Below are 27,283 nucleotides of genomic sequence, written 5' to 3' on the forward strand. Positions count from 1 at the left end.
GTAGAGCTACAAGAGGAAGTGGACAGGTTAAGGCGCATCAGGGAGGCTGAGGAAGAAATAGGACAGACCTTCCTCTGCTGCCTCCTTGGGGCCTGGGTTAAGGACTTTACTAGGAAATTCCCCAGTCTGGTACGGCCCTTGGACCCATTACTGCTCTTCCATGTGGGAGGTGATGAAGCTGCAGTATGGAGCCCAAGGGCAATTAAAAGAGACTTCGGGGCCTTGGGACGGCTACCGAGGGCATCTGGAGCACAGGTTATTTTTTCCTCTCTCCTTCCAGTCGCAGACAGTGGTATTATAAGATACAGGCACACCCAGTCTATTAATACATGGCTCCGTGGCTGGTGTCACCGCCACAATTTTGGGTTTTTCAATAATGGGATGGCCACACGGCACCAGGCTTACAGGTATCAGATGGAAGCCACCTTTCTCAGAGGGGGAGGAGGGTCTTTGCTCAGGAGCTTGCAGGGCTAGTTGACAGGGCTTTAATCTAGATGTGAAGGGGGAGGGGGATAATATCAGGCTTGCCTGTGACAAACTGTGGGTTGACATGTCAAGGTTAGAGGAACAGGGTACTAGTGAAGACCCTCAGCCTGTTGCTCTGAGACGTGCTGGCTACACTGCACACACTTTGTCAAAGTTTAGGCCCCCTCCCAGCTTGATCAGCAACTAAACACAAGCAGTTATGGGCCCAACACCGCCCCCCACAAACACACACAAGGAAAGAGGAAAGGGAAACGAGAAAATTACTTATGGGTTGGAAACTAAAACAGCTTCAATGAAACAATAACAATAAAATGGAAAATAATAGTAATAAGAAAATAATAAATTATACACAAATATATGAAATCAATGCCCCCTCCCATGCAAACGCATCCATTAATACTGCATACATAGGTTACATTCAACATCTGTAAGGGTACTTAGCCGTCTGCAAGCGTTCATCCCACAGCTCACAATACATCCAAGTGCTTCCGTTGAGGGTATCAGGTTAAGAAGTCCTTGCCACTGACAATACCTAGTTTGCTTGTCTCTGTTCATATCTATTACAGATTAGTTTTCCTTTCAGATATTGGCTAGGTCTCTTGACCTGCCAAAACCAATTGTCTTTAAACCATAGTTGTTAAAGCTACCTGACACTCCAGAATTCTGAGTTCAAACAAAACAAGAAGTCTTTCACTTCTTCCTAAACTTGTTTTAAAAACCTTACTTTCCAAGCATTACCTTACACAAATATTCTTTCTATATTATCCTTCTCTTCAGCCTCAGCTTCCATCCTTCCATCCAAGTCATTTTACCACTGCTTTACAGGAAAATTATTTCAGTCAACTGACAACAAACAGTCCAGTTGCCCAACTTTTCTGCATGTCAGTTCACAGAATCACAGAATAACCAGGTTGGAAGAGACCCACCGGATCATCGAGTCCAACCGTTCCCATCAAACACTAAACCATATCCCTCAGCACCTCATCCACCCGTGCCTTAAACACCTCCAGGGAAGGTGACTCAACCACCTCCCTGGGCAGCCTGTTCCAGTGCCCAATGACCCTTTCTGTAAAGAATTTTTTCCTAACGTCTAGCCTAAACCTCCCCTGGCGGAGCTTGAGGCCATTCCCTCTTGTCCTGTCCCCTGTCACTTGGGAGAAGAGGCCAGCACCCTCCTCTCTACATCCTCCTTTCAGGGAGTTGTAGAGAGCAATGAGGTCACCCCTCAGCCTCCTCTTCTCCAGGCTAAACAACCCCAGCTCTCTCAGCCGTTCCTCATAAGGCCTGTTCTCCAGCCCCTTCACCAGCTTTGTTGCTCTTCTCTGGACTCGTTCCAGAGCCTCAACATCCTTCTTGCGGTGAGGGGCCCAGAACTGAACACAGGATTCGAGGAGCGGTCTCACCAGTGCCGAGTACAGAGGGAGGATAACCTCCCTGGACCTGCTGGTCACGCTGTTTCTGATACAAGCCAAGATGCCATTGGCCTTCTTGGCCACCTGGGCACACTGCTGGCTCATATTCAGTCGGCTGTCAACCAACACCCCCAGGTCCCTCTCCTCCAGGCAGCTTTCTAGACAGACTTCTCCCAGTCTGTAGCACTGCATAGGGTTGTTGTGCCCCAAGTGCAGGACCCGGCATTTGGCCTTGTTAAACCTCATGCCATTGGACTCTGCCCAGCGGTCCAGCCTGTTCAGATCCCTTTGCAGAGCCTCCCTACCCTCCAGCAGATCAACACTTCCACCCAGCTTAGTGTCGTCCGCAAACTTGCTAAGGGTGCACTCGATGCCTTCATCCAGGTCATTGATAAAGACATTGAACAGGGCTGGACCCAGCACTGAGCCCTGGGGAACCCCACTTGTCACTGGCCTCCAGCTGGAGTTAACTCCATTTCCCACCACTCTCTGGGCCCGGCCATCCAACCAGTTTTCCACCCAGGAGAGTGTGCGCCTGTCCAGGCCAGAGGCTGACAGTTTCTCAAGCAGAATGCTGTGAGAAACTGTGTCAAAGGCTTTGCTGAAGTCCAGGAAGACCACATCCACAGCCTTTCCCTCATCCAGCAGCCGAGTCACTTTGTCATAGAAGGCGATCAGGTTAGTCTGGCAAGACCTGCCTTTTGTGAACCCCTGTTGACTGGGCCTGATCACCCAGTTCTCTTGCATGTGCTTCATGATAGCACTCAAGATCACCTGCTCCATGACTTTCCCTGGCACTGAGGTCAGACTGACAGGCCTGTAGTTTCCTGGGTCCTCCCTGCGACCCTTCTTGTAGATGGGCACGACATCAGCCAGCCTCCAGTCCAGTGGGACTTCCCCAGTCAGCCAGGACTGTTGGAAGATGATGGAAAGGGGTTTGGCCAGCACATCCGCCAGCTCCTTCAGTACCCTAGGGTGAATCCCGTCCGGCCCCATAGACTTGTAGCTGTCCAGTCGGGCTAGCAAGGCTCTGACCACCTCCTCTTGGATCACGGGAGCCTCATTATGCTCCTCTAGCTCCTGGGTTAGTACACAGACGGAACGACCCTCCTTACAACTAAAGACTGAGGCAAAGAAGGCATTAAGTACCTCAGCCTTTTCCTCATCCCCTGTCACTGTTGTTCCTTCTGTGTCCAATAGGGACTGTATGGTCTCCCTAGTCCGCCTTTTATTATTTATATATTTGTAGAAAGATTTTTTGTTATCTTTCACAGACTTGGCCAATCCAATTTCTAGCTGAGCCTTAGCCCTTCTGATTTTTTCCCTACACAATCTCACTTCCCTCCTGTAGTCCACCCAAGAGGCCTGTCCCTTCTTCCAGAGCCCATAAACATTTCTCTTCTTCTTGATATCCCTCAAGATCTCTCTATTCAACCAAGCTGGCTTTCTCCCCTGCCGGCTTTTTTTCCGGACCACGGGGATGGCTTTCTCCTGAGCTGCTAGGACCACCCTTTTGAAGAGCTCCCAGACCTCCTGGGCTCCCTTGCCCTTGAGTAGTGTCTCCCATGAGACTTCACCAACCAGCCTTCTGAAGAGTTCAAAGTCTGCCCTCTGGAAATTTAATGCTACCGTCTTGCTAACCACCCTCTTCACTTCACCTAGAACAGAAAACCCTATCATCTCATGGTCGCTTAGTCCTAGGCGTCCACCTACCGCCACATCCCCTACAAGGCCTTCTCTGTTCACCAACAGCAGGTCCAGGAGGGCACCCTCCCTTGTGGGTTCATTCACCAGCTGTGCAAGGAAGTTGTATTCCACGCACTCCAGGAACCTCCTAGACTGCTTCCTTTCTGCTGTGTTGTACACCCAGCAGATATCAGGCAGATTGAAGTCTCCCACAAGAACAAGAGGCATTGATCTAGAGATTAACCCCAGCTGTTTATAGAAGAGCTCATCAGCTGCTTCTCCTTGGTTGGGTGGTCTGTAACAGACTCCCATCACAAAATCTACCTTCTGGTGGGCTCCTCTGATTTTGACCCACAGGCACTCAACCTCCTGATGGCCACAATCCATCTCAATGGAGTCCAAGTCCTCCCTTACAAAGAGGGCTACCCCGCCTCCTCTCCTACCCTTCCTGTCCCGCCTGAAAAGCTTATACCCCACCATAGCCGTACTCCAGTTATATGAGTCGTCCCACCACGTTTCCGTGATGGCAACAACATCATAGGCCCCTTGCCCTACGACAGCTTCCAGCTTTTCCTTCTTATTCTCCATGCTGCGTGCATTGGTGTAAATGCACTTCAGCTGAGCTGCCGAGCCTTCAGCCCTCCTAGAGGGAACAGAGTTCGTTCCCAACTGCCTGGTAACTGGAGTAGTTAACACCAGAGTGCCTGCATCTCCCTTAGCACCCCGAGGTGTGTTCTCCCCCACTTTCTGTGTGGTGAGGTACTGGTGGTCCTCACCCGCGCACCCTCTCCCAATCACCAATTCCCCACGTCCAGGCTTGTTCCTGTCTAGCCTGGGCTCAACCCCCTCCCCCTTCACATCTAGTTTAAAGCTCGATTTATGAGCTTGGCTAGGTTTCTAGCAAGGGCTTTAGCCCCCCTAGGAGACCCATGTGTCCCGCCCTTAGCGAGAAAGCCTGGGGTTGCGTGAGCCCCCCCATGATCAAAAAAGCCAAAGCCCCTCTCCTCGCACCAGGCTCAGAGCCAGGCATTAATCGAATTCTTCATCCTGGCTTCCCGCTCCTCTCTATTTAGCATTGGGATGGAGCAGAATACTACTTGTGCCCCAGAGCCCTCCATCATTCTCCCAATTGCCCTGAAGCCATTCTTGATGGCTTTGGCCTTTTTGTTTGCTAGGCCGTCATTACCAGTTTGGACTACTATCAGAGGATAGTAGTCTGTCTCGTGAACCAGGGAAGGAAGTTTTCTAGCTACCTCCTTCCCTGATGCCCCCGGTAAGCAGCAGACCTCTCTGTGGAGCGGGTCCGGTCTGCAAATGGGTCCCTCCGTTCCTTTTAGGAGGGAGTCCCCTACAACAATCACCCTCCTCTTCTTCTTGATGGAGGATGTTTTTATCTTTTTCTGAGAATGGTGCAGCCTAGGGAAGGATTCTAGGCTGTGGGAGCCATCATCCTCATCCTCAGGGCTGGATTCCACCTGCAGCACCTGGTACTTGTTCGCCAGGGGGATCTGGGGCTTTGCTGTCTGGGTGAGGGGAGCAGGTTTCCTTCCTCTGGCAGGAACTTGCTGCCACTCCCCATCTCTTGTTCCCCCAACCGTACTGTCTCAGGATCACTGTAGCATTTCTTCCTGACCTAGCCTCTTTGCACAGCTAGCTGCAATACATGGCATCTCTGTGGTTTCTGGTTTCTCATTGAGGGCTGCTTGTCACAAAGAACTTGTAGCTTTCACTTTGGAAAAACTGCATTTCAGTCAATACCCAAACCACATAAACAGTGTAAAACAGAACACAAGGCAAATGCAAAAAATCTCTCTGGTCTTCAGCAGCACAAATGCCCCACTCCCCAATTATGGTTGCAATCTACCCACCCCACATAATGCTAGATAGAAAGAAAACATATGTGTGGACTTCAGAGAGCTTTGCTGCTAAACCCCAGTAAGTCTTTGCTAAGCATGCATGAACAGCAATTGCTCAGTGCTTATTTGTCCAGATTTGAACCTTTTTTATTAGTAGTTCACTAGTTTTTTCCATTAGGACAAGCTACGTCCTTATCAAAGATATATGCACTCTAAAATTTCGTGTCTCTGCTTTAAAAGTTAAGATATTCATAGAATCATAGAATAACCAGGTTGGAAGAGACCCACCGGATCATCAAGTCCAACCATTCCTATCAAACGCTAAACCATGCCCCTTAGCACCTTATATTGGACCCAGAAAGGCTACAGTTTCTTTCTTCGCTGAAGTTTTCTTAGAAGTTTACTCCAAGTAGCCCTGGAGGTGTTTAAAGCACGGGTGGACGAAGTGCTAAGGGGCATGGTTTAGCGTTTGATAGGAATGGTTGGACTCAATGATCCGGTGGGTCTCTTCCAACCTGGTTATTCTATGATTCTATGATTTTATAATGAGAAATACAAGTCTTAATGGTTGATCTTGGGCATTCAAAAGCAATTGCAAACAAGGATTTTGAAATTTAAATATGAAGTAGCTTCCAGCATAAACAGAGGCATAGACAGACTCACAGCACTATTTATTTTCTCCTAGTATCAAAGGATTCTTCTGTGCCTTCTTTAGAAGCATTTCCTACCTGCTATGTCATCTACCCTAACATGCTGTATTAACCCTGAAATGAGAGGACACCGGTTTTAATACCTAACTTCGGAACAATTCAAATTTTGATCAGCTCCTAGATACTAGTGTTTCCATTCTGTTAGAGGAAGCATATTTCTTCAGAGGTTTAGAATCAGTGGTCCCTTCCCTCCTTCCACCTGGTGATCTCTCATTTACAATTAAATTTCCAAACTATTGCCAAACTATTTCCTTTGTATTTTAAACCAGAGTATTTTTTTCATTATGGTACATAAAACCCAACAGCTCATAGTTGCTTTGGGTTTTTCTTTATCTTATATTACTAACTGGTTTTAAGAAAAAGAGAAGAGAGTCACTGGATAGGAGAAATTATTTTGTTTGATTTGCTTTAATTTTTAATTCGTTCCATTTTGAAACAAATAATTTTACCAACAAGTTTTGCAAATGGACTAAAATTAGTTAATAATGTTGAGAAGCTAAGTCCTGACCAGTAATCTCAAAATCATTTTATAAGCCCTAACCCCACCAGCCTTTCTCCCCTTGATAAATGAATGTGCATCAGAAAACAGTTGTTTTTCCTCACTGTTCAGCAGCCAACATTTAAGAAGAGAATAAATGAAAACAAATACTGATCAGAATGCATGTATCCTCCATGCATACACAAATGTTTACAGCAAAAAAGAACTATACCAGTAATTCAGGTGAGCATTTTACCTTATGAATCTGAAAGGTGAAATACACTTTACAAACACAAAGAACTCTAGTACAGCTGAAAACAAGTTAAAATATTAGTAACAAATATGACAGATAAGTACTTTACATACATTGAGCAATTGAAAAGGTCAAGGTATACAGAATTAATAAAATCACCAATATTTCTAGAGAAAGAGCAAACAAGTTTTCCTATTTTATAATTAAAGCCAGTAAATTAAGACTGTCAGTTGTAGATTGCCAGAAAGGCAAATAATTTTTGAGTGAGGAGGGGGGAACATAGACACTGTTTCCCTTCTAAAGGGAGGCAATCGTATAATATCCTTCTTTCAGACCTGCCTACCACTCATTGCTTCGTTGAAACAGTATATATGTAAGCATCTGACTACTAACTACATATTAGTTTCTTCCCCATTCTCTGCAGTTTTCAAAGGAGAAATGTTTCCTTTAGTGTTTTCTCATTTCCAATAGTATCTTTCTTCAAGCCTGATACATGACTTTTTTCCTCTACATAGCATGCAACCTGCAACAAGAGCTATTGGTATTAAAAATGCTTCAGATATTGTCAATATCCTTCTAGAGGCAGAATATTCCAGCTGCAAACAATACACAGAACATATGGACAGATTTTCCAGAAACTCAGCATCTGCCTTTCATGCTGTTTTTTAAAGGATCAAAGCATTTAAAAATTAATCTCCAGTTTCTCTACAAGCATAGCTATTTCTAGAAGATCTTCAGAAGCAGCACGAGTAGCTAGCTCCTCTAACAATGCACCATTTTTTTCTTTTTGAAAAAATGAAAAATTATTGTAATTCAGTCTTGGGCACGTGAGTTTCACCTCCTTGTAAAACAGTCAGACATAAGGTTGAATCTTGCCGGGCCTCTAAAACAGAAGCTAACTTTTCCAACTATTAATGTCAAAGCTGAAAAGTCCTTTGGACCATCTGTTTTTCATACATCAGATCTGTACATCTAAAGAGCTTGAATCAAGTTCCATAACCAATGCAAATACTGTCTGGGTTTTCCTACTAATCCAGTAAAATTGTTATGCAGGAAAAGTTAACATTGGGATTTAATGTAGTCTTGTTTCTGTGAGAAGTGTAAAAAGGATGGGTATTTTTCCTGTACTTGTAAAGTTATGGACAAACTCAGCAAATGTCTCTCCTGTAGTGACATAAAAAAAGACGAAAAAGATTTGGTAGAAAAGAAACCTCTCCTTTCTATTCCCTTAATTTCACAGGATATCGGCAATTAAGTCACTATTTCACTGACAAGTTGGTGAATTTTATTTCTTCCATTGGGAGCCTTAACATTTAATTCTGCTGCTACATAGACAGTACGATCCCCTAATGAATTATGCTAAACCTGGCCCTCAGAAGTAAGAAAATTTGTTCAAGAAAATTTGCAAGAAAAAAGTTCAATTCTCTTCATATAGCTTAAGAAAAATGTTATCCTTTTTTTGAGACTAGCGGAAGACTACTTTCCTCAGCAGTAAACAACATGTTCCATACAACCTCAAATCATTTTTTAAAAAATGGTTAAGCAAAAAAATATGCTTTAACTAAACTCTCAAGTATATTTCAGTGTTATCAGCATTTTCTTTTGCTAATATTTCTGGAAAATAAAGGTTACTAACTCATACAAAAAAGAAAGCAACAGTTTCCATAAAAATGTCTATATTCTCAGTCTAAAGCTTTTTGAACTATTCCTGAACTATTCTATATACTGAAAGCTTCAGAAAGAGATGCTAAGTGCATTCCCCCTCCCTATAACATATATAATGAAATAGCATCATAGATAAATGAAAAGTCCTCAAAATTACCATATACTTAAATTGTTTTCTTGACAGAAGGTTAAGTTCATTATAGCAAAGTCACATTTTCCAAGTCTCGTGCTTTCTTTTTACTATCTTTCTGTACTTTACAATTATTTTTGAAGAAGCATGCAGCCCAAAATGCTGTTTTCAAATTTTGAAAGCATACCTATATTTTATCTTTCAAATCACTAAAGGAATTTGAATGAAAAACTAATCCAAGGACAAGCCAAGTATAGTTTATCAGAAGTCCCTAGGAAACCATGCAAGAAGTTCAGCTGTAGATTAGTTTTGTAGGTAGAAGAAATCAACCTTCCTAATGAAAGCTACCTAGCAGTACACACCTATAACCTGCTTCTTTCTTATACTACAGCTTCCGCAAATAAGTTCAAGTAAGCAATGTTTCTAAGTTGAAGATGGGTAGTGGCCTAAGTAACAAAGCAACTTCATTCCTTTTTAGATGAACCAAAAAGATGCATAGCTATTTAATTAATATACCACACAATAACCAAATAAGTTTTGCCTCCTGCTAGCATTGTGACAAACAGATCCACGGCATCTTCCTATTTACTCAGCACCTATCATCCACCAAAACCAGACAACAGTGGTAGTTTTACTGTCATTTCACAATTGTGCTAGTAACTCAAAAGTGAAAGCTTATCTGTTGCAATCAGAGAGTTGCTTAGATTGGAAAAGACCTTTAAGATCATCGAATCCAACCATAAACCTAACACTGCCAAGTCTGCCACAAAACCATATCCCTAGGTGCCACATCTACCTGTCTTTTAAACACCTCCAGGGATGGGGACTCAACTACTTCCCTGGGCAGCCTCTGCCAGTGATTGATAACCCTTTCAGTGAAGAAATTTCTCCTGATGTCCAATCTAAACTTCCCCTGACGCAGCTTAAGGCCATTCCCTCCTGTCCTATTACCTATCACTTGGGAGAAGAGACCAACACCCACCTCTCTGCAACCTCCTTTCAGGTAGTTGTAGAGAGCAATAAGGTCTCCCCTCAGCCTCCTCTTCCCCAGACTAAATAACCCCAGTTCCCTCAGCCACTCCTCGCAAGACTTGTTCTCCAGCCCCTTCACCAGCTTCACCGCTCTTCTCTGGACACACTCCAGGGCCTCATTGTCTTTCTTGTAGTGAGGGGCCCAAAACTGAACACAGGATTCGAGGTGCGGCCTCACCAGCACTGAGTGCAGGGGCAGAATCACTTCCCTGGTCCTGCTGGCCATGCTATTTCTGATGCAGGCCAAGATGCCATTGGCCTTCTTGGCCACCTGGGCCACTGCTGGCTCATATTCAGTCGGCTGTCGACCAACAGCCCCAGGTCTTTCTCTGCCAGGCAGCTTTCAGGCCATTCTCCCCAAAGCCTGTAGCGCTGCATGGGGTTGTTGTGTCCCAAGTGCAGGACCAGGCACTTGGCCTTGTTGAACCTCACCCCACAGACTTCAGCCCATCGATCCATCCTGTCCAGATCCCTCTGCGGAGCCTCCCTATTCACCAGCAGATTGACACTTCCTCCCAGCTTAGTGTCATCTGCAAACTTGCTGAGGGCACACCCGATCCCCTCATCCAGGTCATTGATAAAGATATTGAACAGGACTGGACCCAGCACCAAGCCCTGGGGACACCACTTGTGACTGGCCTCCAGCTGGACTGAAAACCATTCACCACCACTCTTTGGGCCCGGCCATCCAGCCAGTTTTTACCCAGCAAAGAGTATACCCATCCAAGCCATGAGAAGCCAATTTCTCCAGGAGAATTCTGTGGGAGACATTATCAAAGGCTTTACTAAAGCCCAGGTAAACAACATTCACAGCCTCTTGCCCTCATCCAATAAGTATGTCACCTTGTCATAGAATGAGATCAGGTTGTTCAGGCAGGACCTGCCTTTCATAAAACCATGTTGAGTGGGCCTGATCACCTGGTTATCCTGTATGTGTCAACTGATGGCACTCAAGATGATCTGCTCCGTAACCTTCCCCAGTACTGAGGTCAGGCTGACAGGAATGATGGGGCCAGATCCCTCAGTACCCTTGGGTGGATCCCAATTGGCCCCATACACTTGTGTGTGTCTAGGTGGTGTAGTAGGTCTCTAACTGTGGAAGGATGGCTCGATGACCAAGGACATGATTTGATAGCAATGAACAATCCAGGGTTAACACTTGTGACTAGGCCTGGCGTTCCTCCTTAAAACTGACCTTGGTATGTTGATAGAAGAAGTGCATAACAAAAGAACGGAACTCAGCGCTGGAAAGTCCCTAAAATGGGACTATAAGATTACTAATGGTGAAGATTTAACCATAACTCTATCAAAAACAAAATGTACAATTCCTTCAGCAGCTTGTCCCACCTCCAATCTTAGCAGAGTTCTACAGTATCTTTTGTCAAATTTAAATTCTGTGATGATTTAACCTGATCAGTCTGCATTCGTAATCTGTTCTGTCAAAGTTAGAAGTATTACAGAAATGCTAACCTCTTCTAGTTAAGAGGCACTCCCCTGTAAAGTTGGTTCTAATTTTCCACAGAAACTTGAATGCATGTTCAAATACTATTTCTTGCTCAAGTATTGCTTTTTTTAATTATAAAAGTCTCAGTAATATTTTATAATGAAGAAATGAGAGATCTAGTTCTTGGGCACCATGAAAATGAGCTTGCTTTGCACGCAATTAATTTATTTAGTTATAATGAATCTTAATTCTATTTTAAGGTATCCTCACAGAATAAAACCAACTGTTACAGAAGCTAAGTTAAAGCTGAAAAAGCTGAAATAATACTGTTCATGTTTAACTATGCAGTCGATTTCAATTTCTGCCTATAAAGCATAATCATAACATTTAAATTTGCACAATTAAGTAAAAAGCTTCAGTCATTTTAAAAAGTATGATGAAAAAAGGCTACATAAGTAAGTTCAAATTGGTAACTACCTTTTAAAACACCTCGGAGAGAGCAAAATGCATTATAGATGCAGTAACAAAACAAGCAGCAGTTAGGTATACTTGCAGTTAAAGTTTTTCTTTGTCTGAAGGCTGTACTACTGGACGGCTACTCATTCTCATTTGTAGTGGCTTCATATAGCAAGAAATATGATTTTCAAATGAATAAACTGCCAAAGAAAAACTATTTTTGCTTGCATCTGAACATGTAATAAGAAAGAAAACATAGCTTTCTAACTGACCACAAATAACAGAATCGTAGAATGGTCAGCCTATAAAGATCATCTGGTTCCAAGTTTTCTACTATGGGCAGGAACATTAGATGTTCCTTAGATCAGGTTGCTCAAAGCCTCATCCAGCCTGATCTTGAACACTTCCAATGATGGGACATCCACAACTTCTCTGGGCAACCTGTGCCAGTCTCTCACCACCTTCACTACAAAGAATTTGTTCCTTATATCCAATCTAAATCTATTCTTTTTCAGTTTAAAACCATTGCCCCTCTTCCTATCGCTACAGGCCCTGGTAAAATGTCTCTCTCTGTCTTTCTTATAAGCCCTCTTTATATATTGAGAAGCCACAATAAGGTGTCCTTGTAGTCTTCTCTTCTCCAGGCTGAACAACCCCAACTCTCTCAGCCTTTTTTCATAGGAGAGGTGCTGCAGCCCTCTGATCATTTCAGTGACCCTCTTCTGGACCTATTGTAACAGGTCCATGTCTTTCTTGTTCTGGGGACCCCGGAGCTGGACACAGTATTCCAGGTAGGGGTGCAGAGTAGAGGGGCAGAATCACCTCCTTTGACCTGCTGGCCATGTTTTCTTAATGCAGCTGTAAGAGATTGATTCTTTTTTTGCTGCCTCAGATCACTTGTTTTCGAATGTTGAGGTTACAGCAGACACCATGGCCTTCAGTTTGATCTCACTCTCACAAGCAGCCCAGCTGTGCTTGCTGCCCAGAGAGCTCATGATGCAATCTTGCCGATAGGGAGAGCAAGGGCAGAACAGTACCTGAAATTTGCCAGAGAGCCCCCTGGAAGGAGCACTCCCCTCGCCTCCAACTCAATTCCGAAACTTTCCTAGAAGCAGCACTGCACAAGTCCACCAAAAACTATAAATAATACTCTGGAAGTTCTGTTCTTAAAGACTGGGATAACACTTCAATTCCCTAGACATTCAATATTTCAATTTCCCTACGTGTATATAAAACACAGAGCCAGTAAGTTTCAGATCCTCTTAATTCATAGAAATCATAGAATAAAGTAGGTTGGAAAAGACCTTTAAGACCATCGAGTCCAACCATAAATCTAACATTGCCAAGTTCACCACTAAACCATGTCCCTAAATGCCACATCTACAGAACTTTTAAATACCTCCAGGGATGGGGACTCAACCTAATTTCCATGTGATCATTCTCAGGCGCTTCTGTGGTTTCTAACACATCGATAACCCTTGTGTCTTTTCTGCCACATGGATCTCCATCCCTTACCTCCACTGACACGGCAGACCAAAGGATCTCACCAGCACACCTTCCCTCAAACACCGGCACGGTGCGCCCAGTCTAATCTCTAGCGAGCCTGGTTTTATCCTTTCCCCCCCTTCAAATGTTCAATGTCTTCATCAATGACCTGGATGAAGGCATCGAGTGCACCCTTAGCAAGTTTGCAGATGACACTAAGCTGGGTGGAAGTGTCGATCTGCTGGAGGGTAGGGAGGCTCTGCAAAGGGATCTGAACAGGCTGGACCGCTGGGCTGAGTCCAATGTCATGAGGTTTAACAAGGCCAAATGCTGGGTCCTGCACTTGGGACACAACAACCCTATGCAGTGCTACAGACTAGGAGAAGTCTGTCTAGAAAGCTGCCTGGAGGAGAGGGACCTGGGGGTGTTGGTTGACAGCGACTGAACATGAGCCAGCAGTGTGCCCAGGTGGCCAAGAAGGCCAATGGCATCTTGGCTTGTATCAGAAACGGCGTGACCAGCAGGTCCAGGGAGGTTATTCTCCCTCTGTACTCGGCACTGGTGAGACCGCTCCTCGAATCCTGTGTTCAGTTCTGGGCCCCTCACCACAAGAAGGATGTTGAGGCTCTGGAACGAGTCCAGAGAAGAGCAACAAAGCTGGTGAAGGGGCTGGAGAACAGGCCTTATGAGGAACGGCTGAGAGAGCTGGGGTTGTTTAGCCTGGAGAAGAGGAGGCTGAGGGGTGACCTCATTGCTCTCTACAACTACCTTAAAGGAGGTTGTGGAGAGGAGGGTGCTGGCCTCTTCTTCCAAGTGACAGGGGACAGGACAAGAGGGAATGGCCTCAAGCTCCGCCAGGGGAGGTTTAGGCTAGACGTTAGGAAAAAATTCTTTACAGAAAGGGTCATTGGGCACTGGAACAGGCTGCCCAGGGAGGTGGTTGAGTCACCTTCCCTGGAGGTGTTTAAGGCACGGGTGGACGAGGTGCTGAGGGATATGGTTTAGTGTTTGATAGGAACGGTTGGACTCGATGATCCGGTGGGTCTCTTCCAACCTGGTTATTCTGTGATTCTGTGAAATCTAGCTTAAAGCTAGAGCTATATTTCCGTGAGGCCTGCCAACTCCTGCACAAGGATGCTTTCCCCCCTTTGAGACAGGTGTACCCCATCTGTTGCCAGCAGGCCGGGTGTCGTGCAAACCGACCCATGATCAAAAGCCCCAAAATTCTGCCAGTGACACCAGTCATGGAGCCAGGTACTGATCTGCTGGCTCTTCCTGTTTCTTCCAACAACATTCCCTGCAACTGGAAGGAGAACACTAGTCGTGCTCCTGATCCCTTAACCAGTCATCCCAAGGCCCTGAAGTCTCTTTTGATTGCCCTTGGACTTCCTGTTGCAACATCATTGCTGCCTACATAAAAAAGCAATAATGGATAATAATCCGAGGGCTATACGGCCATAGGGTAGGAAGTTTTCTCTTCACATCTTTAACCCGGGCTCCAGGGAGGCAGCAGAATTCCCTAAGAAGGGAGCCCGGTCGGTAAATTGGGCCTTCTGTCCCCCTCAGGAGAGATTCTCCTATGACAATGACTTGTCTTTCTTTCTTTATGGAAGTGGTTTTGATGTAGGGCATAGACCGACTTAACCTTGGCGACACCTCCAAGCTAGATGAACCATCATCCTCATCACTGTTTGGTTCCACTTGCAGAGCCTCGTACCTAATGCAAGGGCACCTGGGAAGGTGGGGTAGTCACGGAGGAGAAGTGCCTGCTGCGCCGGGCAGGAATTTGTCGCCATTGCCCCCTATCCCTTATGCCATCATGTTCAGTCAGGTGGAGAGAGGACAGGGAATCCTCCATAGCATGTGTCCTGTCTGCCTGACAGGCCTTCCAAGCGAAGGTAGAGTGTGATTCCAGTGATCTGTCTCTCTCTCAGACTCCATGGTACTCCTCAACCTACTCACCCCCTCCCAGAGCTCTGTCACTAAGCTGAGGAGTTCCTCCACCTGGGTGCACCTCTCACAGGTGTGCTCACTACTGCCATCTGATACTGGCATAACAGTAGGGCACACCCTGCTGCCTGACACCTGGGTGGCAGCGTGTTCCCACCGGAGCTCTGTCTGGGAAGCTGCGGCAGTCTTGGTGGATGCAGAGTTTAGAGAGGCCATGGCCTTCTGCCAGGTAGATACCACTGCTCATTGGTCAGGCCAGCAGTTACAGTGCCTTTCCTGCATGCTGTTTCCCCCTCAACTGCTGCACAAACTTCTGATACACCACACCCTGTTTGCTCACCCTAGTCTCTAGTACTCCCTAGGAGTTTCTTTTACAGGTGTGGGGGCTTGGCCATGGTTGCCCCTGGCCCCATCCAGGTCTTGTCAGCCGCTGTCTCGTGAGCTGCTGGCTCCTGGCGGGTGCCTCCACTCCCCTGAGTTTTCCCTGGTTCAGGAAACCTCCCTGCGCACCTAACTAGAATGCTCCACTTTGGATAGTGCTGGCACTGGTGCTGCTCACATCAGCAACTGAGATAAACACGGGCATTTTTAAAATCAGAGTTTTTAAATGCTTGGATTTTACACAAAACAGCATCAAAAACATGTATTGGCATATTTTGTAGATGACTAATCATATGCGATTGCCAGCCACCTGTTCTGATAAAATTCCGCCTGACATATCTCACTGTATTTAAGAAAAACACTTTTATTTTCATAGGCAACACATTTTCCTTCCCGAAATTTAGAAAAGCTTTTGTTACCATTGTGACCAATCCGTATGAAAGAAAAATACAGTAAAACTTCGTAGCAATGATGGTGTAATGATAAACTTCCAGAAAGACATTTTGGTACACAACACCTAAAACACCACTACACATTAAAGTGTCCGTAAGTATATCTCAACACAGCCAAAATATATATTTAACACAATGAATTTCAATAGCAAGAACTCATCTCTCTTGCCCTCAAAAGCTTTCAGTAGCAACAGTTGATTGGAGGGAGACCTCTCACCCTCAAACAGGCAGCAGTGAAATATGGTACATTAATTCTAAGGAGAAAAACAATCCGAGATGTTGGACAATTCACTATCGGTATTCAAAATCTGTTTCCTAAAGAATGGCAAAAGATTGGCTAATAGGTACTTGAAGCTAATATAAACTCAACAGAAAGCAAGAACTCTCTACAAACAATTTTAGATAAATTTGCATCATTCCAACCCACTAGTGACTGATCTCACTGTTTAAACTGTTTGGAGAGGATTCCCAAACCATCAATAGAAAGAAATGTTCCTTCTGCACAACAGAGAACTGTGGGGAATTTTAGAAAAATTATACTTCAGTAAAATTTGTGAACATTTAAACTTCTGTAAAATATTCTAGCAGAGCTCCAGAATAACTTTTAAATCTGCAGCCTTATTTATGTATTAGAGATAAGTCACTAAAATTAAGACAACAAAAAAACAACTTTTATGCTAGATACAACCAAACAAATTAAAACACTTCTCTGAACTTTAGGAACTTTCACAGCATACAGACTCAGTCATACCTGGATATACCCCTATACAATAAAGCTGAGGGACTTTCACAGTAGCACTGGAAATGCAGTTGTACAAAAAAAAACCAAAACCAAAGTAATTCCTCCCCACTCCTAAGCAAACAACTAACCAGTGGCCAGGAAATTTTTCTTTTTGTGGAATTGCAAAAAAATATAAGATGAAGAACAGAAAGGAGATGACTAACTTACTTAGCTTTCATCAGAAGAAAGGTGTGCTTTTATAATGTTTTATCTATTTTTCATCCTTTACTTTTCATATAAAATGCAGGAAGAATGTATTAGGAGCGCAACCATTGATGGACATAACATACAGACCAGTACCGTTGTGTAAGAATTAGACTGTCTCTGTCCAGAGCATTTCAAAAGTTTTCATCTTCCCTTGATGAACAAATAGAGGTACCTGCAGCAAAAAGGATGATCATCTTGGCTAATCCATTTCAATAGTTCACAAATTATGGCTTCTCCAATTGTGCTGGGCTTTAAATAAACCGGAAATATTTTTGGAACATCTGATCAGCGTTCTTCATTCTTTTTAATTGTATGCTGCTGTTTATGTCACTGCAGTTCTCTAGAGAAAGAAATAAAGACCAAGAAAGTCCTATAACCCACTGCTGAAGGAACCATGCCAGTTGTTATGGACTTCAAACCTGAAGACATCTGGGCTAACTATAAGATAAATGACAGTGCTAACACTACATGTTCACAAAACCAGATACACTACCAATACATTAACTGATGGTTACAATTAGCTATAGGCATAGGATTCTGCCAAAAGGAAAAAAAGCTGGATATCAACACATAGAGACAAAAATTAAAAGCACTGATACAAAACTGAAGTGATGAAAACAGTACAGAGAAATTAAATTTTTACGGTAATATGGATTGGAGTGGGAAATTACACACGCATACCATATTCAGAAAGTGATAAGGGGGAGGAAAAAAAAGAAAAGCTCATTTTAATTATAGGTTTCAAGTTTAGTCTCATGCTAAATAAAATTATCTTTATGAAATTCCCCCCAGGTTTCAGAGGAGAAAAAAAAGGTTACATGCTTGCAATTTTTAAAAATAAATAACCCAAAACTCAGAAGAAAGTTAGGTTCTCCAAGATAATGTATTCTAGAAAGCCTTGCAGTTTTGGTCTGGTTTGGAGGGCTCATCAACAGTAAAGCCAGCTATTAAACATTAGTCTAAAATGAAAATAATTTAAATGCAATAGTTTCTTAGTTGATCAGTCTCCCACATTACAACCAGATTCAATAATATTTGGCTAAAGGACTGAATAACATTTTGCGATATACTTGCCCTATGAAGAATTTCTTGTTTCCCTCATTAGTCCAAAAATCACATACTAAAATTGAAAATAAGAATCTAAGTTTGGTATTCAAAATACACACATTGTCTGTTCCACTAAAAAGGAACTAGGAAGGAATCAGGAAGAATAGGAGAATTGGCTAGTGCCAACTGAGCTTGCAACAACTTAATTAAAAAGTAATATATACTTTTATCAACATAAAATTTAAATAAAAACTCCAAGTTCTAGTCATTTCCCTTCCAACAGTTGGGAAGAACTAGTGAAACATTTATCTATACACAATAACAGTCATTCATTGCAGAATTATTTACACCTTAGGTACTAGGACACTAAAGACATACACACCGAGCATTTTTAAAGAATTATTTCAGAGCTGTACTCCCCCATGCAGTATGGATGCATATTCTGAAATGACTTGTCTATCCCAACAGAACAAGGATTAGGAAGACAGATATTCAACAGTTCAATTTCAGCATTCTACCCTCTATGGAACCACTGTAAACAGCGATGACAATTTAGCCAACTAGCTTTAAGAAAAGTGGCAAGGTTTATCACTTATTTGGAAATATTAAGATGTGACTTCATTTCTAGTCACCCCAACCTTAGAATTCCTCCTGACACAATATGGCAAGATTCTATAAAGCACAATGAGTTTTTAAAGCATTCACATACTTACAGGTAATAAAATTCTGTTTGCTGAGTAAACCTTGCATGTTACAATTCACTGACTGTTCATTTAATAAATGAACAGCCCTCCATATTTTAAAAAATCTTACAAAATAATGCTTTCATCAACAACTTAAAGAAGAGATCTACTATTTATTCAAACACAAGAAATCTTTACCCATGTGCCTTCACCCAAATATAAATCTTAATTCCAAAATAGAAAGGTACTCTTAACTCACCCCTAATTGGTCAGTCTACTTAAAGTTACCTTGCATTTAACAGCAGGGAAAGAACATGCACAGACACCAGGGTAACAAGCTGTCACAGGTTAGCATAATAGCCTTAATTTGCACATTTTTGCATCATGGCAAATATGAAGTCGCTTAGCTTCTCATTAATTTTTATCAATGACCTGGATGAAGGCATCGAGTGCACCCTGAGCAAGTTTGCAGATGACACTAAGCTGGGTGGAAGTGTTGATCTGCTGGAGGGTAGGGAGGCTCTGCAAAGGGATCTGGACAGGCTGGACTGCTGGGCAGAGTCCAATGCCATGAGGTTTAACAAGGCCAAATGCCGGGTCCTGCACTTGGGGCACAACAACCCTATGCAGTGCTACAGACTAGGAGAAGTCTGGCTAGAAAGCTGCCTGGAGGAGAGGGACCTGGGGGTGTTGGTTGACAGCCTACTGAACATGAGCCAGCAGTGTGCCCAGGTGGCCAAGAAGACCAATGGCATCTTGGCTTGTATCAGAAACGGTGTGACCAGCAGGTCCAGGGAGGTTATTCTCCCTCTGTACTCGGCACTGGTGAGACCGCTCCTCGAATACTGTGTTCACTTCTGGGCCCTCACCACAAGAAGGATGTTGAGGCTCTGGAGCGAGTCCAGAGAAGAGCAACAAAGCTGGTGAAGGGGCTGGAGAACAGGCCTTATGGGGAACGGCTGAGAGAGCTGGGGTTGTTTAGCCTGGAGAAGAGGAGGCTGAGGGGAGACCTCATTGCTCTCTATAACTACCTGAAAGGAGGTTGTGGGGAGGAGGGTGCTAGCCTCTTCTCCCAAGTGACAGGGGACAGGACAAGAGGGAATGGCCTCAAGCTCCGCCAGGGGAGATTTAGGCTGGACATTAGGAAAAAATTCTTTACAGAAAGGGTCATTGGGCACTGGAACAGGCTGCCCAGGGAGGTGGTTGAGTCACCTTCCCTGGAGGTGTTTAAGGCACGGGTGGACGAGGTGCTAAGGGACATGGTTTAGTGTTTGATAGGAATGGTTGGACTCGATGATCCGGTGGGTCTCTTCCAACCTGGTTGTTCTATGATTCTATGATTAATAACAGGCAACCATCCTCCTCTTCCCCTGAACTTAAGAACATGTGCACAAAGATAACCAATCCCTGGGATATGATAGCAGCAGCTTATTACTATACAAACTATGTGCTAGCTACCATTCTGACGTAATGTATTGGGTCTGGCTAGGATGGAGTTAATTTCCCCCATAGCAGCCCTCCTAGTGTTGTGCTTTGCATTTGTAACTAGAAAGGTGCTGATAACATACCAGTGTTTTGGCTACTGCTGAGCAGTGCTCCAAGGCTGATTCTCCAAGCTCCTATCCCCACCAAAGGACAGTAGGCTGAGGGTGGGCAAGCAGGTGAGAGGGGTCATAGCCAGGACAACTGACTCAAACTTCTAGTGATTCCATACCACATGACATCATGCACAGCAATAAAAGCTAAGAGAAAGAAGGAAGAGGGGAAAGCATTCCTTATTCAGGCATTTGTCTTCCAAAGAAACTACTACATGTACTGAGGCTTTACTTCCCAGGAAGTGGCTGGACATTTTTTTTTTTTTTTATTAAACTGTCTTTATCTCAACCCATGAGCTTTTACATTGCATTTTCTCCTCCCCTGTTCTGCTGAGGATGGGGACTGATAGAGCAGCTTGATGGGCACCCGGCATCCAGCCAAAGTCAACTCACTACAGTCCTTTTTTTTCCACCCAACATGGGGCACAAGACAATGGCAGATTTGAATTGAGCGTATTATAGCTATAGTAGTCATTAAGTGGCAAACATCTGTGCAGGTCACAGAGTCTGCTGGCTGCACAGCTTATCCTTATTTTGCTGAGCCTGGCAACACATTAGTATAATAAACAGCTATGGCCCTGGCATTGGTACCCTTACTGTGCTGAGGAGCTGTCTTGTGGAGATGATGAGGGAATACACCTGTCTCTTCCCATCCAGGACTGATGTGGGTGGTTTTATTGTGCAGGCTACTGAGGTCCTTGCTCACCCTTATGTGAGCTGTTTAATACTACTAATTAACATTGTTGGCATATTATGGGGTTTATGTCATCCTGGCATAAGAGGAGACAACTTTGGGGTGTGGCAATACTGAAACATGTCAGGACGCAGCTGGTCCCTTGGTGGCAGGGTGTGTGGAAGGATTTGGGCATGTGCCTAGGGTGGTTATCACCTCCCATAGTCTGGAATTTTACATCTGAACAGGCAAGTAATCATGGTAAACTGACACACCACTTGATGGAAGGGTGCCTTGCCTACCCCAGTGAAAACCAGCAGCTTCTAGCACTGCACTGGGGCTTAGCCTCTGCCTACCGAGCCACAGTTCAATACTATCAGAAGACTGTGGTTAAGACAGGGACCAAAACTACCTCTGGTAATGCCCTGATTGAGACTGGGATCCGAACTACATCTAAGGACACTATGGTTAAGATAGGGATACAAAACTAAAAACTGCAGCAATTGCCCCTGTAGTGAGAAAGGAAGAGTGGACAAGTAGGTATCACCAATTAGTAAGGGAGGAGGAAGGGTTTGATCAGGAAGCCGGTCCACCAGCAAGGTTACAGGAGGAAGAAGTGAGAGAAATCACACAAGAGGGGAAAACTACCCAGTCCCTGACCTTGAAAAACTTTTGAGACATGCAGAAAGATTACAACCGCCAGCCAGGTGAGCAGATTGCTGCCTGGCTGCTCTGATGCTGGGATAACAGGGCTGGCAGCCAGCAACTGGAAGGTAAAGAAGCCAAATAGCTGGGATCCCTTGCTAGAAACCAGGGAATTGGCAGAGGAATTGGAAAAGAGGCAGCAATTTGCAATCTCAGGAGGCAGCTCCTCTCCAGTGTGTGGGCAAGATATCCATTCAAGGAAGATCTTGCAAACTACCAAAGAAAATCACAGAATCACTATGTTGGAAAAGACCCACTGGATCGAGTCCAACCATTCCAATCCATCACTAAACCATGTCCCTCAGCACCTCGTCCACCCATGCCTTAAACACCTCCAGGGAAGGTGACTCAACCACCTCCCTGGGCAGCCTCCTCCAGTGCCCAATGACCCTTTCTGTGAAAAAATGTACTGCAGACAAAGGCATCCAATACCTGAGAGAACTGGCGGCGTTGGAAGTCATCTACGATGACATAGACAACAACAATGTCTCAAAAGATCTGGATGACATTGTGTATATCCAGGCCACGTGGAAAAAGGTGGTCCAAAATGCAAGTGTAATTCTAACAGCTTGGCAAACAATGGGTTGCCCAGATATGGATACACCAACTGTGGAGAAAGAAGCTTCCTGGCTCCAAACTTTGAAGAAAATCTGTATCCCTTCTTGTTCCCATAGGCCAACAACTTGGCTATCAGGGGTGCACCATGGAGCCAGTCCCCTCCCATCCTGTTTAGAGGGAAAGGGAGCCCCCCAAGCGCATGCCACATGGTGCCCCAAGGTTCTGTACTGGTTTAGGCTGGGATAAAGTTAATTTTCTTCATGGTAACTGGTATGGGGCTGTGTTTTAGATTTGTGCTGAAAACAGTGCTGATAATACAGGGATGTTTTAGTTACTGCTGAGCAGTGCTTGCACAGAGTCAAGGCCTTCTCTGCTTCTCAGCCCACCTCACCAGCAAGCAGGCTAGGGGTACACAAGAAGTTGGGAGGGGACATAGCTGGGAGAGCTGACCCCAGCTGACCAAAGGGATGTTCCATGCCATATGACATCAGACTCAACAACAAAACTGGAGGATGGAGGTTGGCCAAAGCTGCCATTACTCGGGGACTGCCTAGGTATTGCTTGGTTGGTAGCGAGCAATTGTGGGTTGGTTGGGTTTTTTCTATTGCTTGTTTTTCTTGGGTTTGTGTTTTGGGCTTTTATTCCTCCCGTTCTTATTTTATTTTTCCTCTCTCTCTCTTTTTTTTCCTTTTTTTTAAATTATTCGCAGAATCATTTAAGTTGGAAAAGACCTTTAAGATCATCGAATCCAACTGTAAACCTAACACTGCCAAGTCTGCCACTAAACCATGTCCCTAAGCACGACATCTACGCGTCTTTTAAACACCCCAAGGATGGGGACTCAACCACCTCCCTGGGCAGCCTCTGCCAGTGCTTGACAGGCTTTTTGGTGAATATTTCCTAATATCTAGTTTAACACTCCCCTGGTGCAACTTGAGGCTGTTTCCTCTCATCCTATCCCTTGTTAAATGGGAAAAGAGAGTGTATGTTGGGAGCGACTTCATTAGGTCAAAGTGAGAGCATCATGCAGGCAAGACAGGTGGCCAGAAAGAGCTAAAGGAACCTTATGCAGCCATGATCACCTGCAGCTTGCTGTCTCCTGTAGCCATCATCTCTGCATATTGAGCGTCTGGCAGTTTCAGTAGAATCTGCTAGTTTGTGGAAATGGCATAGACCAAAGTTCCAAGTTAGAAAGCTATAAAAACATCATCTTATCCAAAAAGCTTCCGAAGCAGATCCAACAGCAGCTGGACTGCCGAGGCTTTCATGGTTCCCAGTGTGATAAAGGGGATGCCCACACTGTGATGGAGGAGGAAGGATTAGCACTCTCACTGTTGGCTAGGTAACTATTTTAGGGTGACACTGTGGCAAGACATGGCTACCTGAGTTGAAAATATTACTGTGAAGGTACAGCATGTAGATGCTTACATACCCAAGAACAATGTCACTGAAGAACACTGAAAGAATGAACAAGCATACAAGATTGTCAAAATCGGAGTGGCTCAGGTGGACCTGGACTGGGAGTGTAAGGGTGAGCTATTCGTAGATCGATGGGCCCATGAAACATTGAGACATCTAGGGAGAGATGTAACGTACAGATGGGAGAGGGGTGGACCTGACACTGGAGGCCATCATACAAGTCACCCATGAACATGAAACATGTGCCTCAATCAAGCAAGCCACACGAGTAAAGCCTCCCTGGAAAGAGGCTGGTGGCTGGATTTTTGATACAGTGAGGTCTGGCAAATTGACTATATTGGATCATTGCCACAGACACACCAAGGCAAGCACAGCATACTCACCATGGTGGAAGCAACTACCAGGTGGCTAGAAACATACCCTGTAAACCATGCCAGTGCCCAAAACACCATCTTAGGCACTGAAAAGCAAGTTTTCTGGTGACATGCTACCCCAGAAAGCATTGTCAGACAGCTGGACTCATTTCTGAAATAAACTCAAACTCCTGGGCCAAGAAATATGCATTGAATGGGTATATCACATGCTTTATCACCCATAAGACTACAGAAAGACTGAGAGATATAATGGACTGCTAAAGACTATACTGAGAGCATTGGGCACTGAGATATTGCGAGAGACTGATTCTTTTTGGCTGCCTTAAAGCACTGTTGAGACTACAGCAGATGAAGTGTCCTCACCTTATCTCTCTCGCAAGCAGCCCAACTGCACTTGCTGCCCAGAGAGATCATGCTGCGATCTTACTGGTAGGGAGAGCAGGGGCAGAATGATACCTTGGACCCCAGAGCACCTCAAACTCAGTTCCAGAACTTTCCTAGAAGCAGCACTGCGCGGGCCCACTAAAAACTGTAAATAATACTCTGGAAGAGGGTCCATTTGCAGCAGTGCGCCTGCCATCCTGGGAGAGAGAGGAAGAGGACCAGAACTCAGGTGGTGTCCTTGCACTTTTCTCTCTCTCCCTTCCCTCCTTTTTCTCTCTTTCTTTCTTTTCCCTTAACACAGATTTAGCAGCCAATGCCAATTTGATTCCCAAGAATGCCCATACAAATAAATTCCTTTTCGCACCAATCGTTTGGCATCATTTTGCCTTCATTTAGCCTGGTGGGTACTGAACATTTTACAGGGAGACCCAGGGTCTTAACCCAGCGACCCCTGGACTGTCCATGTTGGGTTGTGACAAACATGCTTCTCTCTAAATTGGCAAGATATGGATTTGATAGATGGACTATTTAGTGAATAACAAATCGGTTGGATGGTCACAGCCAGAGGATAGTGGTCAATGGCTCAATATCCAGATAGAGATCAGAGCAGTGTTCTTCAAGGGTCTGTTCTGGGATCAGTGTTGTTTAATATCTTCATCAATGACACAGACGATGGGAACAAGTGCACCCTCAGCAAGTTTGCAGATGACACCAAGCTGAGTGGTGAGGTTGAACCCCCTGAGGGCCAGGATGCCATGCAGAGGGACCTTGACAAGCTGGAGAAGTGGGCTTGTGAAAACCTCATGAGGTTCAACAAGGCCAAGTGCAAGGTCCTACACCTGGGTCAGGGCAACCGTCATGAAAGAGATTGATTCTTTTTGGCTGCCTTAAATCATGGTTGAGACTGTAGCAGAGGCCTCAACATTTTATCTCACTCTTGCAAGCAGCCCAGCTGCGCTTGTTGCCCAAAGAGCCCCCTCCTTGGAAGAACCAGCCCCCCAAACTCAGTTCCAGAACTTTCCTAGAAGCACTGTGCAGACTCACCAAAAAAAATATAAACAATATTCTGCAAGAGAGGCCACTGGCAGCACATGCCCACCATCCTGGGAGGATTCTCTCAGCACTGGAGCCTTTAGGGTGGTGAATCTTTGCTATTTTTTTTTAATTTCCTCTTTATTTTCCTCATTTCCTTCTTTTTTCCTCTTCCTCGCTTTTCCAATTCCCAAGATTTTTTGCCTGTGAGAGTAAATATCTTTTAGATCATTCGTTGGTGCTATTGTTTTACCTTAATCATCTGGGGAGAGTCCCTAAATTTATAGCGGGGACCCAGGGCCCATCCCTCACGTCCCAAATTGGGCTGCAGTATTTTAAAATTGGTGTCAGAAGTGGGATCCCTCTTGTGCTGAAATGATTGATTTGTGTCCAGGGTCTCAAGGGCCCCTCTCAGTTAAGGGGAGCTTGAGCACGCAGAAGGCATCAGACGAAGAGTTAAGGGGACAATTCCCAGGGAATCCCCCATACCATGGCATCCCAGGGACACGGTAGCATGGGCCCGGAATAATTGGCACAGTTCACAAGCTGTAGCAGATAGGATTGCTGTTGTAGCTGAAGAACGTAAATTTAAAATGGGAAAAGGAAAAGCAACAGCAACAGTGTGTGCAATTTTGGGGGCACCCTTATCGGCTGCATAGGAAGATAAAATGACAAGTCGGCATTTGGAGAATGAGACCATAAAGTCTTTGCAAGATTCAGTAAGAACGCTGCAGGTTGAACTGCAGAATGAGACTAGGAGCTTTTCTGACCAGTTAAATGCAGAAAGAGCTGTTACTCACAACTTGCATATCGCTCTGAAGGACAGTTTTGAAAGAGAAAAGTTGTTACTGGAGCAATTAGCAGAGACAGTTTCCAGATGTGAAGCACCTGTTTGTTCAGAGAGAGAGGGGTCTGAGGGTCTCTATCCCCAGAAAAAGCTGGAGGAGTTAAAGAAGTGTTATCCAGAGGAAGTAAGATTCCAACCAATGATAAAACCAGAGATAACAGATGGGGAGGGGTGGGGTGCTCAGCAAGTCACCACATGCACTATTCCTTATTCTGCTACCAAATTGGAAGAAATCCAAGAGAAATATTCCACAGAGTCTCAGGAAAGTGAAACTGAATATGTATTTAGGGTCTCTTGACTGGTGGAGATCATCTTCTCTTGAGTGAAGATATGAGTAGAGGGTATTGGGGCCCCGCTGTGATACTAATGACAAATGATAATCATGAGCCTTGATCTTTGACCCAAAGAGTTGCTTTATGGGCGGGGGGATTCGAGGCGATGGAGAGAGAAGAACAGTTTGTCATCTGAACTCTGACAACGAGCCACATAACAGAAGAGTGCGCAAAAGGCTGCTTGCCTTCAGCTTATTCACAACCGTTTACTGGTCCCACAAAACCTCTCCCTGATGCAATATGTAAGATTACACCCTTTTATCAGAGGGTTACCGAATCCCTTAAAACAATGTGCAGTTCAATTACAAGACTGGCTACGGTTACATTGTCGGGGGGGGGGAGGGGGAGCATGATTTAACTTGGGGAGATGGGGAGAGATTGGGCAGGAATTGATTAATTACGGTAGGCGTCTGGGTCTCAGCTGGGAAATGCAAGCAAAAGAGACTGTTAGGCATGCAGAAAAAAAGGGGGTGAGGTAAAAGCAGTTGCTCTCCGAAGCAATAGCTGTGCTCATTGCCAGACCACCTCTGAAACCCCCTGATAACAAAAGGTATTTATTATGGTCTGAGGGTCTCTCAAAAGAGATTCCTAGGGAAGTGCTGGGACAAAATACTTGCCCCCCAACTCAGAGGGCAGTGAGGGAGCGGCCCCGCAATCATTCGTCATCACCACGCCTCCCTTCCCTTCTCCATCAGCCCCCACAGCTCCCCCCCTCCCCGCTTCCGCTGACGTCACCACTTGCAATTCGGAAAGGGAAGCCGCTGTCAGGT

At 44.7% G+C, this 27,283-nt stretch overlaps 1 protein-coding gene across 7 annotated transcripts in view; it reads right to left on the reverse strand.

Moving 5' to 3' along the window:
• The window catches only part of LOC138732947 (spindlin-Z-like), a 143,992-nt gene that overhangs the window by 75,058 nt on the left and 41,651 nt on the right, over positions 1 to 27,283 (reverse strand). For 2 of the 7 annotated variants that reach the window (XM_069879754.1, XM_069879755.1), the window contains exon 2: positions 17,037 to 17,204. The exons of 3 other annotated variants lie outside the window; for them this stretch is intronic. The gene's annotated coding sequence lies outside the window, so the exon portion shown is untranslated. Of the gene's footprint in view, positions 1 to 16,825; positions 16,863 to 16,957; positions 16,976 to 17,036; positions 17,205 to 27,283 lie in introns of those variants that run through there. 2 more of the 7 variants (XM_069879761.1, XM_069879758.1) reach the window with 2 other exon arrangements.

Source organism: Phaenicophaeus curvirostris, chromosome W (assembly GCF_032191515.1).
Source record: "Phaenicophaeus curvirostris isolate KB17595 chromosome W, BPBGC_Pcur_1.0, whole genome shotgun sequence".
NCBI classification, from domain to species: Eukaryota; Metazoa; Chordata; class Aves; order Cuculiformes; family Cuculidae; genus Phaenicophaeus; species Phaenicophaeus curvirostris.